The sequence below is a fragment of the Triticum dicoccoides genome, chromosome 2A (assembly GCF_002162155.2).
Source record: "Triticum dicoccoides isolate Atlit2015 ecotype Zavitan chromosome 2A, WEW_v2.0, whole genome shotgun sequence".
Lineage (NCBI taxonomy): Eukaryota > Viridiplantae > Streptophyta > Magnoliopsida > Poales > Poaceae > Triticum > Triticum dicoccoides.
In genome coordinates, this window is record NC_041382.1 from 501,255,293 (window position 1) to 501,267,979 (window position 12,687).

The following is a 12,687-nucleotide window of genomic DNA, read 5'->3' on the forward strand; positions in this document are numbered from 1 at the left end:
GTTTTTGCAGCATGTGTTGTGTGATGTGATATGGCCAAAAGGATGTGATGAATGATATATGTGATGTATGAGATTGATCATGTTATTGTAATAGGAATCACGACTTGCATGTCGATGAGTATGACAACCGACAGGATCCATAGGAGTTGTCTTAATTTATTTATGACCTGCATATCAACATAAACGTCATGTAACTACTTTACATTATTGCTAAACCGTTAGCCATAGTAGTAGAAGTAATAGATGAAGAGACAACTTCATGAAGACACGATGATGGAGATCATGATGATGGAGATCATGGTGTCATGCCGGTGACGATGATGATCATGGCACCCCGAAGATGGAGATCAAAAGGAGCAAATGATATTGGCCATATCATGTCACTATTTGATTGCATGTGATGTTTATCATGTTTTACATCTTATTTGCTTAGAACGACGGTAGCTTAAATAAGATGACCCCTCGTAATAATTTCAAGAAAGTGTTCCCCCTAACTGTGCACCATTGTGAAGGTTCGTTGTTTCGAAGCACCACGTGATGATCGGGTGTGATAGATTCTAACGTTCGAATACAACGGGTGTAAGCCAGATTTACACACGCAATACACTTAGGTTGACTTGACGAGCCTAGCATGTACAGACATGGCCTCGGAACACAGAAGACCGAAAGGTCGATCATGAGTCGTATAGAAGATACGATCAACATGAAGATGTTCATCGATGTTGACTAGTCCGTCTCTCGTGATGATCGGACATGGCCTAGTTGACTCGGATCATGTTTCACTTAGATGACTAGAGGGATGTCTATCTGAGTGGGACTTCATTGAATAATTTGATTAGATGAACTTAATTATCATGAACTTAGTCTAAAATCTTTACAATATGTCTTGTAGATCAAATGGCCCACGCTAATGTTGCCCTCAACTTCAACGCATTCCTAGAGAAAACCAAGCTGAAAGATGATGGCAGAAACTATACGGACTGGGGCCGGAACCTGAGGATCATCCTCATAGCTGCCAAGAAAGATTATGTCCTAGAAGCACCGCTAGGTGACGCACCCATCCCAGAGAACCAAGATGTTATGAACGCTTGGCAGTCACGTGCTGATGATTACTCCCTCATTCAGTGTGGCATGCTTTACAGCTTAGAACCGGGGCTCCAAAAGCGTTTTGAGAAACACGGATCATATGAGATGTTCGAAGAGCTGAAAATGGTTTTCCAAGCTCATGCCCGGGTCGAGAGATATGAAGTCTCCGACAAGTTCTTCAGTTGTAAGATGGAGGAAAATAGTTCTATCAGTGAGCACATACTCAAAATGTCTGGGTTGCATAACTGCTTGACTCAGCTGGGAGTTAATCTCCCAGATGACGCAATCATTGACAGAATCCTTCAGTCGCTTCCACCGAGCTACAAGAGCTTTGTGATGAACTTCAATATGCAGGGGATGGAAAAATACCATTCCTGAGGTATATTCAATGCCGAAATCAGCGGAGGTGGAGATCAAAAAGGAACATCAAGTGTTGATGGTGAATAAAACCACTAAGTTTAAGAAAGGCAAGGGTAAGAAGAACTTCAAGAAGGACGGCTAGGGGGTTGCCGTGCCCGGTAAGCAAGCTGCCGGGAGGAAGCCAAAGAATGGACCCAAGCCCGAGACTGAGTGTTTTTATTGCAAGGGAAGTGGTCACTGGAAGCGGAACTGCCCCAAATACTTAGCGGACAAGAAGGCCGGCAACAGTAAAGGTATATGTGATATACATGTAATTGATGTGTACCTTACCAGTACTCGTAGTAGCTCCTGGGTATTTGATACCGGTGCGGTTGCTCACATTTCTAACTCAAAGCAGGAGCTGCAGAATAAGTGGAGACCGGCGAAGGACGAGGTGACGATGCGCGTCGGGAATGGTTCCAAGGTCGATGTGATCGCCGTCGGCACGCTACCTCTACATTTACCTACGAGATTAGTTTTAAACCTCAATAATTTTTATTTAGTGCCAGCTTTGAGCATGAACATTGTATCAGGATCTTGTTTAATTCGAGATGGCTACTCATTTAAATCCGAGAATAATGGTTGTTCTATTTATATGAGAGATATGTTTTATGGTCATGCTCCGCTGGTGAATGGTTTATTCTTAATGAATCTCGAGCATAATGTTACACATATTCATAGTGTGAATACCAAAAGATGTAATGTTGATAATGATAGTCCAACATACTTGTGGCACTGCCGCCTTGGTAACATAGGTGTCAAACGCATGAAGAAGCTCCATGCAGATGGGCTTTTGGAGTCTCTTGATTATGAATCATTTAACATGTGCGAACCATGCCTCATGGGTAAAATGACCAAGACTCCATTCTCAGGAACAATGGAGCGAGCAACCAACTTATTGGAAATCATACATACTGATGTGTGCGGTCCAATGAGTGTTGAGGCTCGCGGTGGCTATCGTTATGTTCTCACCCTCATTGATGACTTGAGTAGATATGGGTATGTCTACTTGATGAAACACAAGTCTGAGACCTTTGAAAAGTTCAAGGAATTTCAGAGTGAGGTTGAGAATCAATGTGACAGGAAAATCAAGTTCTTGCGATCAGATCGTGGGGGGAGAATACTTGAGTCATGAATTTGGCACGCACTTAAGGAAATGTTGAATAGTTTCACAACTCACGCCGCCTGGAACACCTCAGCGTAATGGTGTGTCCGAACATCGTAATCACACTCTATTGGATATGGTGCGATCTATGATGTCTCTTATAGATCTACCACTGTCATTTTGGGGCTATGCTTTAGAGACTGCCACATTAACTTTAAATAGGGCACTGTCGAAATCCGTTGAGACGACACCGTATGAATTATGGTTTGGGAAGAAACCTAAAATGTCGTTTCTAAAAGTTTGGGGATGCGATGCTTATGTCAAGAAACTTCAACCTGAAAAGCTCGAACCCAAGTCGGAAAAATGCGTCTTCATAGGATACCCTAAAGAAACTATTGGGTATACCTTCTACCTCAGATCCGAAGGCAAGATCTTTGTTGCTAAGAATGGATCCTTTCTAGAGAAAGAGTTTCTCTCGAAAGAAGTAAGTGGGGGGAAATTAGAACTTGATGAAGTATTACCTCTTGAACCAGAAAGTGGCGCAACTCAAGAAAATGTTCCTGAGGTGCCTGCACCGACTAGAGAGGAAGTTAATGATGATGATCATGAAACTTCAGATCAAGTTGCTACTGAACTTCGTAGGTCCACAAGGACACGTTCCGCACTAGAGTGGTACGGCAACCCTGTCTTGGAAATCATGTTGTTAGACAACGGTGAACCTTCGAACTATGAGGAAGCGATGGTGGGCCCAGATTCCGACAAATGGCTGGAAGCCATGAAATCCGAGATAGGATCCATGTATGAAAACGAAGTATGGACTTTGACTGACTTGCCCAATGATCGGCGAGCCATAGAAAATAAATGGATCTTTAAGAAGAAGACAGACGTGGATGGTAATGTAACTATCTATAAAGCTCGGCTTGTCGCTAAGGGTTATCGACAAGTTCAAGGGGTTGACTACGATGAGACTTTCTCACCCGTAGCGAAGTTGAAGTCCGTCCGAATCATGTTAGCAATTGTCGCATTCTATGATTATGAGATATGGCAAATGGACGTCAAAATGGCATTCCTTAACGGCTTTCTTAAGGAAGAATTGTATATGATGTAGCCGGAAGGTTTTGTCAATCCTAAGAATGCTAACAAGGTGTGCAAGCTCCAACGCTCAATCTATGGGCTTGTTCAAGCATCTCGGAGTTGGAACATTCGATTTGATGAGATGATCAAAGCGTTTGGGTTTACACAGACTTATGGAGAAGCCTATGTTTACAAGAAAGTGAGTGGGAGCTTCGTAGTATTTCTCATATTATATGTGGATGACATACTGTTGATGGGAAATGATATAGAATTCTTGGAAAGCATAAAGGCCTACTTGAACAACTGTTTTTCAATGAAGGACCTTGGAGAAGCTGCTTATATATTAGGCATCAAAATCTATAGAGATAGATCGAGACGCCTCATTGGTCTTTCACAAAGTACGTACCTTGACAAGATATTGAAGAAGTTCAATATGGATCAGTCCAAGAAGTGTCACATCCCTAGCTTCTGGCATTGCTCTAGGCTAGCTTCAGGTGTGCATCATGTCTATATTTTTGAAACTTGAATTGAGGAATATTGGAAGCCTCAAAACCCTAAATAAAAGAGGGGCAAAAACCCTAGAAATCTCATCCATTGCTCCAAAAGGCTCTTCTTAAATGTTTGATAATTTTTGGTAAGGGTTCTGGTCCCAACCAAAATATTGAACATTTTTAAGGATTTATTTTTGGGACTTTGAATTTAAATCATTAGCTATTTGAATTTGAATTATATTCATATAATTAGAATATAATTTCAAATACCCCCTGAAATATTTTATAAGCTTTTGGAAAAGTCCATCTAGCAATATAAAAATATTCAGAGGAGCTTTGGCATTGTTTGAATTATTATTTTTAATTCAAACAGTGGCAAAAGAATTAATTAAAAGAAAAACAGAACAGAAATAAAAAGAACAGAGCCTACCTGGCCTCACCCGTGCAGCCACCAGCCGGCCCAGCTCCCCCACCAGCGCGGCCCAGCCCACCTCCTCCCCCTTGTCCTCTTCCTCCTCTGCCAGGAGGACGAACAGAGGCGAGGCGTGGCACGCGCCGACGCTGCCTCGGCCACCTCCTGCTTCCCCCTGGCCACCTCCTGCTTCCTCTCGTCGCCCTGGACCCCGTCCGCGACGCCACGCACCCCCCAGGCCTCTCACTCTCTCCCCGAGCTCCTCTCCTCCTCTGGCTCTCTCGCGCGCAGCCACCGAACACACCCGCCGCCGCCGACGAGCTTCCCCGTGGCCACCGGCCACCCCTAGCCTCGCCGATGCGCCCAGGAGCTCCCCCTCGACCCCTCCTTCCTCCCCACCGACCCACGGCCCTACGGACGCGCCACAACGCCGCCGGCATCACCGTTTCCATCGCCGGCCGCCGAGGATCTTCACCGTCAATTCGCCACCATCGTCGCTTCCCCGAGCTCGCTGACCCTCCCTGCACGATCCCCGTGAGTCCCTGCTTCGTTTCCCCCTAACCCCAAGCCCGATTACAAGCTCTAGCCGCCCCCTCTACCGGAGCCGAGACGCTCCGCCGCACGGACTCGTCGCCGGCGAAGCCCCGGTGACCAAATGGCCCCGCGCGTGCGTCCGTTGCACTCGCAACGACCCGTGGAGCAACGCTAGCGTGGCAGCTAGCTTGTTTGCAAGCTGCAGCGCTAACCCCGCACCACCCGAGCTCCGGCCGCCGCCTCGGGCTCCATTCCGGCGAACCCCGGCCACCCCCGCACCTCCCGTTGGCCCCCCTAGATGCGCACGGGCACGGGCTACCTTCTGGTGCCCTTCGCACGTCCAGCCGCCGCCCGTAGCGCAACCCCGGTGAACTTCCGCCGCGTTTCGGGTCGCCGCCGGCCGAACTCCGGTGGCCAGTGACGTGGCGCTGTCATTAGCCACTAATGACGCGCTAACCAACCCCCTAGGCCACTGACAGCGGGCCCCACCCCTGGTCAAACCCCAGTCAGCGCTGGGTTTGACCGGGATTAGCTCCTGTGTCACTGACGTGTGGCCCCCACACGTCAGGTTTGACCGAGCCAGCCCAGTTGACCCTGCTAACGTCACTGTGACGTGGGGCTGACGCAATAAGTATTTTCTGGATTTAATATTATTCAGGAAATTTCAGAAAATAGCTAAAACTTCAATAAATCATAGAAAATTAACCGTAACTCCAAATTAAATAATTTATATATGAAAAATTATCAGAAAAATTCAAGGAATCCATCTGTACCATTTTCATGCATGTTAGAACAACTTATAGCTGCTGTTTAGCACAAATCATATAAAGGGCATTTAAATATCCACATATGGAGTTTGAATTTGAATCTTGGATTCAAACCAACTCCATTTAATCTGGTTTTAGTTGCATTAGCCCAACACACATTCATTTTGCCATGTCATGATCATGCATCATATTGTGCATTGCATTGATTGTGTTCCCTTCTGTGTTGCCGGTATTTGTCCCCTCTCGATAGACGTGATACCGATGATGTGATCGTTGACACTGATGAAGACTCAATGTTATCTTCAGAAGTGCCAGGCAAGCAAAACCCCCTTGTTCATTCCGATATAATCCTACTCTCTCGCTCCTACTCTCTTTTAATGCATTAGGACAACACCGATTCATTTGTTACTTGCTGCAGTAGCTGAACCCCTTTATCCTCTGCATGACCTGTCATTGCCACAGTAAATAGGTGAAACCCACTAGCATGAGTAGGAGTTGTTTGAGCCCTGTTGTGCCTACTCATTCATGCTTGTTTGTCATGCCTGCTACTGCTTAGAGTTGAGTCAGGTCTGATTCATCGGGGATGAATCAGAGGTGTGTGAACATGTCCTACTGTGTGTGAGCTAAGTGTGTGAATACGATTTGGTAAAGGTAGCGGTGAGAGGCCATGTAGGAGTACATGGTGGGTTGTCTCATTGCAGCCGTCCTCAGGAACTGAGTTCTGTGTTTGTGATCCATGATTCAGCTACTACCATACATTGGGCCCTGAAATATGACCCCGCTCGACTTCTTATTCACCCTTGTCCTCTGTCCAGGAGTTGCAAGTAGTTTCTGGTGTTTGTAGTATGCTGGAGGCCGTGGACAGCGCTGACCGTAGGGGTGGGCTGTGATGCGGTAGGCACGTGGCCGGGTATACCGGGCGCCCGTTTGGTGTCACGGAACCCTGTTCACATCGTTTGGGGCTGTGAGCGAAACTCTGGCCGGATCTCCTCATGGATGGAACCCGAATAGGCGATAAACCTGGACTAGAGACTTAGGTGTTTAGGTAGGTCGTGGTCTACACCCACGTTGGCTTTCGCTTGAAGTCTGCCGAGCACATGTCGTGTGCAGACGCTAAGTGGTGGAAACATGTATGAAGAAGTACACCCCTGCAGGGTTAACATCATCTATTCGAATAGCCGTGTCCGCGGAAAAGGACTTCTGGGTTGCTTATATCAGTTCATAGACAAGTGAAAGTGGATACTCTAAAATACGCAAGATAAGCGTGAGTGCTATGGATGGCGTTCTCGTAGGGAGACGGGAGCGGATCCATAGTGGTGTATTGATATGGTGAATATGTGGACTCGTGTGCGCCACCTCAAAAGAGTCGCTTGCAGTCGTAGTTTAGGATAGCCACCGAGTCAAAGCTGGCTTGCTGCAGTTAAACCCCACCATCCCCTTTGTTGATAATGATGCATATGTAGTTAGTTCTGATGTAAGTCTTGCTGGGTACATTTGTACTCACGTTTGCCTATTTTATGTTTTTGCAGAGAGACTTCAGTCTCACTAGTAGTTCCGCTTGGACTTCGACGTTTAGCTTGTTACCTCAGCTACGATCTTGTGCCCTCGGCAGGATCTGGTAGATAGTCAGGCTTCTCAGCCTTTTCCATTTATAGATGTCTGTACCCAGACATGATAAGCTTCCGCGTGTGCTTTGACTTGTATGCTCTGATTGTTGGGTCATGAGACCCATGTTTGTAATATCTCGCTCCTCGGAGTCTATTGAATAAATTACTTGAGTCGTAGAGTCATGTTGTGATGCCATGTTGTATTTGCACATATCGAGCATATTGTGTGTATGTTATTGAAATGCTTGGTATGTGTGGGATCTGACCATCTAGTTGTTTATCTTTAGTAGCCTCTCTTACCGGGAAATGTCTCCTAGTGTTTCCACCGAGCCATGGTAGCTTGCTACTGCTCCGGAACACTTAGGCTGGCCGGCATGTGTCCTTCTTCGTTCCTGTGTCTGTCCCTTCGGGGAAATGTCACGCGGTGAATACCGGAGTCCTGTTAGCCCGCTACAGCCCGGTTCACCGGAGTCCTGCTAGCCCAGTGCTACAGCCTGGATTCACTCACTGATGACCGACACGTTCGATGCTGGGTCATGGATGCCTGTCCCTGTAAGTCTGTGCCGCTTTGGGTTTACGACTAGCCATGTCAGCCCGGGCTCCTTATCATATGGATGCTAGCGACACTGTCATATACGTGTGCCAAAAGGCGCAAACGGTCCCGGGCAAAGGTAAGGCGACACCCGTGGGAATACCGTGCGTGAGGCCGCAAAGTGATATGAGGTGTTACATGCTAGATCGATGTGGCATTGAGTCGGGGTCCTGACAGCATTGGTATCAGAGCTTGACTGCCTGTAGGATTACCAAGCCAAACTGGTCGAAGTTGAGTCTAGAAATTCTTTAGTTATATAAGGGAATTGATTGTGGGATGGAACGTAAGGCTCTTTTTACTCCTTATACCTCATGCCCTTCTGATCTGAGTCATCTTATCTTTCCTACAGGGTTAAGGAACTAGGTCTTCTCATCTATCTATCAGGATCACGTGTTACTAATCCGTAGATTTATAAATTGTTGGATTTAAGCCTCAGTTCAGTTTCTACCTTTGTATGTTAATTATTGATCTCGAAACCTTGATATTGTGCTTCTGAGTGGTTATGCCACCATTTTTGTGAATGTCTCAAATCTTTTCTGAGCATTTACAGCCGTTATGCTGTCCGAGTCATCCCAGGTTTCTAAGTAGTCTGATGCATTTGCAAATTCCTTCCTCCCGCTTCGATGTTCCTTTGGGCCAGATTAACCACACTAATCAGTGAGTTGAGGTACTCCGTTACCTTGACATATATGTTGGAGATATTATTATGACCCTAGGTGTCTTAGGGGATCATCTAGTAATTTAGCCATGATTTGTGTTCCCAGTGTGATGATTCTGGCCATCATTCTCGAAAGCATCCCGTGATGCTACTTAGTAATAGGTATTCTGTTCCTGGGTTCTTGAACCCGAGATTCACTCTACCTACTTCATGTTGATAGTAATTGCTAGTGCCTTTAGGATATTAGTAACCTTTGCGATAGTCCTTGAAGTCCGTGGTATCTTCTTCTTCCAAATACCATGAACTACTTATGGCAGAAGTTCCTCGTTGAACTGAAATATCACAACAGGATTGTTCTTGATGAGTTCTCCATTATATATTGTGGCTCTGCCAGTTCTACCTTTCTGCATGGGTTATCCGGAAGAAATATGTTGAACTTCGTTCGACATGCTAATCCATGCATCCACAACTCAGAAAATCATATGTTCTTTTGAGTTGTCCCATCTTAGTTGTTTCCGACCCTCGCCTATCAATTGATAGTCAAGAGTATGCGTGCATTCGTTCGTCGATGCCTATTACCCTTGTGGTCCGCCAAGCCATTCTATTTCAGAATGAATAGGAGAAACAAACTCCAGAATCTCATCCATATCTAGGATTGGGTCAAAGCAATTGTATTCCGCAGATCAAAATGCCAATCCAGCTTCTGGTCTGTTCTACCTTGAAGTATTACCATCTTTAAATCAGGAATATCATGGGAATTGCACACCATCCCATGAACTCTTGGTACAGTGACACTTCTTGCCATCACTGTTCATTCCTCGGCCCTCGTGTTGATGCAACCGGAATACCGACAAATGAATTGTGATGTGTGAAATCAATACTGCTAGCAACTCTGTTGCTTGGTAGTTAAAGGATAATAATTTCATTCTTAGTATGTTGGTTTTCGAATCATCCTTCTAAGACTGATCGTGCTACCCAGTCCTTATTTCGGTGCACCCCTCGATTGATGAGTTAGGATCTTGTCAAGTCCTCACTCATTTAATCATATCGTCTTGCCCTCAAAAGCGAGATTGTTCTCGAGCTTAGTAACATATCGGTGGTTCATGATTTTCTGAATATCTTCTCGGAAGTATCACCAGGTCGTCACCTGACCGTTATGTTGAGCTCGTGATCAAGTTGGTTTCTTGTGAACCACCTTCTCTCCAAGAATCGGTGTTAGATATCCCTGAGCTAGTTGGTTAAGCTAGACAACAACTTGGAGAGTTGGAGGATAAAAGCTTGCCTGACTTAGTTCGTTCCAAAGGGATAATCTTGTGTAGTGTGTGTTGAAGAAAGATGATATCTTCATCGGTTGGTCCCTGTGATCAGTTGCTGGACCTATTGTCTTATCAATCCTTTGATTTGAGTGTGGGCTATCGTCAAATCAAACCAGTACCAATGATGCTCGTAATGTTATCTTATTCATGGTTGATCCCTCGAGCATACACCATTACATCTTTGGTCTGACCAATGCTATCACCGTGTTCACTTAACTATGGAATTCCTTTTAAAAGGAAACCTAGATGAATTGTTGTTGAGCCCATTGACAACATCCTTATCTCCTCCATGATTTTGTTGAACATTAAGCTAGTGTTGGAAACTTTTGAAAGCATCTCTTCATGCTAACTCATGAAGTACTTGTTTGATGAAAGGAGTGACTTCCTCTTATACACGTGCATTTGGTGAAAGTTGCCGCCGTGGATTTGAGAAAGTTAGTTTTGCTTCCTCTGGAATCATCCCAAATCAGTCATGCACACGTGCGAAGTATTCTGTAGTCTGGAGACTTGCAACCTTCATTCTATATGTGTCCCTAGCACACTAAGCCACTGATTGACTTGTTCAAGGAAAAGAAGTCTATGCTTGGGATCTAATCCATGGACTTGCGTAAAGACTTCGATATCCTCGATGATGGTTCTCCACCTGAACTCGGTAGTGTTTAATTATAAGACTGCTACGTGGCCATGCTTGTCTGGGACAACGTGTTCGCATGTTTGTAGCAGAACCAGCTCATGTTTTGGAGCTTACTATCGTAGCTCACTCCCCGAGAATCCCGCAACATTATCTCGTCGATTTGTGTTGCAAACTTTCATTTTTCTTCCTAAGACTCGATGAGCCTGGAATATCCTAACACCAACCAGAGCTGAATCTCAGGCAGATATGATGGTTGGAACATTTCCCTAAGAACTATAATATTGGTCTCTCGATAACCGGTAAGGTGGATGTCGTGGCCAACACACCCATCCGGTAGACCTATTATTATAGTATCTTGTTTGAGGAAGTTGGCCACCCCCCCCATAGGGATTTCGTAGGATTTACTCCCTAGTTGCCCCTATGGATTTTTGTGTTCCCGAAGTCCGACCTTTTACTTGATGTTTTAGATATCAAACCATATCTATGAATGGGTTATACTAGCACATCAAGGAGAACATTAGAAGCGGAGTGCTAAATGTCTCTCGGTCGATCATCCAGATTTTATTTGCTTGGCCTTGCTAAGGTGAAATATGAGAAAGTGTTATCCTCCTTCGCATCTGCATCGTCCATCGCTATTCATCATGGTAGTATGTTGTGTTGTCAGCACCCTTGACGCGGTTGTTGATAAAACCTTGATGATTGTGGAAATGATCAAGTTCTTGAGAGCACGCACAAGCACTACGTCTTATCATCGGCACTAGCTGGGATTGCCCCAGATTTCCTCGGTTATGCTATAACCACTCCAACAGTGAATTCACTCTCTATTGTTGGGTTCTTCCCCAGTTACCAGAATCATTCCCAGCATTTGCATTTTGTTCCCAGCTTGCACCGCCAATGTGCCATTCTACCATGGGTCTCTTCCATTTCCGGTGATAAGCAAAATTCATCCATTACGTTGTCTTCAACAAGGTAATCCACATCATCCAAGTTTGAGTATGCCATTCTACTGAACCCCTCTAAATGATCGATTATGATTTGCCTTAAGCTGGTATAAAGAGTTTCAATGATCTCTGAATCAAAGGTAATTCTTTTGCCACTTAAGGGGAGATATTTACGAGTCACGCTTCCGAAGGTGTCTCGTTGTGGTATCATGGCAACTCAACTCCTCGCTACGTTGACAACCGTATACCACCTTCTTAGGTGTGGAATTGTTGTCTACCTAGTGAACCCTCGTCATCAGTTCCACTCCATTCCTCTAGAGGTGTGCTTCGTCTCTCAGCTCGAGAGATGTTGTTATGTCTCATTCCGGAAGTTAATCCTGAGTTGTTCGATCTTCGAGAAGACCGATCCTTCCAGAGTTTTCCTTTCTTCTTCTTGTCATGATTAGCTGGAGTTCTCAGAGCAAGACGACAAGACAAAATGGTGTTCAAATCAACGTTCATTTGAAGTGCCACCTGGATCGTGAAGATTATACTAGTTTGCGTCTCCCCTTCACCTTACCCTACGCTTGAATCTCGAGACGAGATTCTTGTTTAGTGGGGGTGAGTTGTCACATCCCTAGCTTCTGGCATTGCTCTAGGCTAGCTTCAGGTGTGCATCATGTCTATATTTTTGAAACTTGAATTGAGGAATATTGGAAGCCTCAAAACCCTAAATAAAAGAGGGGCAAAAACCCTAGAAATCTCATCCATTGCTCCAAAAGGCTCTTCTTAAATGTTTGATAATTTTTGGTAAGGGTTCTGGTCCCAACCAAAATATTGAACATTTTTAAGGATTTATTTTTGGGACTTTGAATTTAAATCATTAGCTATTTGAATTTGAATTATATTCATATAATTAGAATATAATTTCAAATACCCCCTGAAATATTTTATAAGCTTTTGGAAAAGTCCATCTAGCAATATAAAAATATTCAGAGGAGCTTTGGCATTGTTTGAATTATTATTTTTAATTCAAACAGTGGCAAAAGAATTAATTAAAAGAAAAACAGAACAGAAATAAAAAGAACAGAG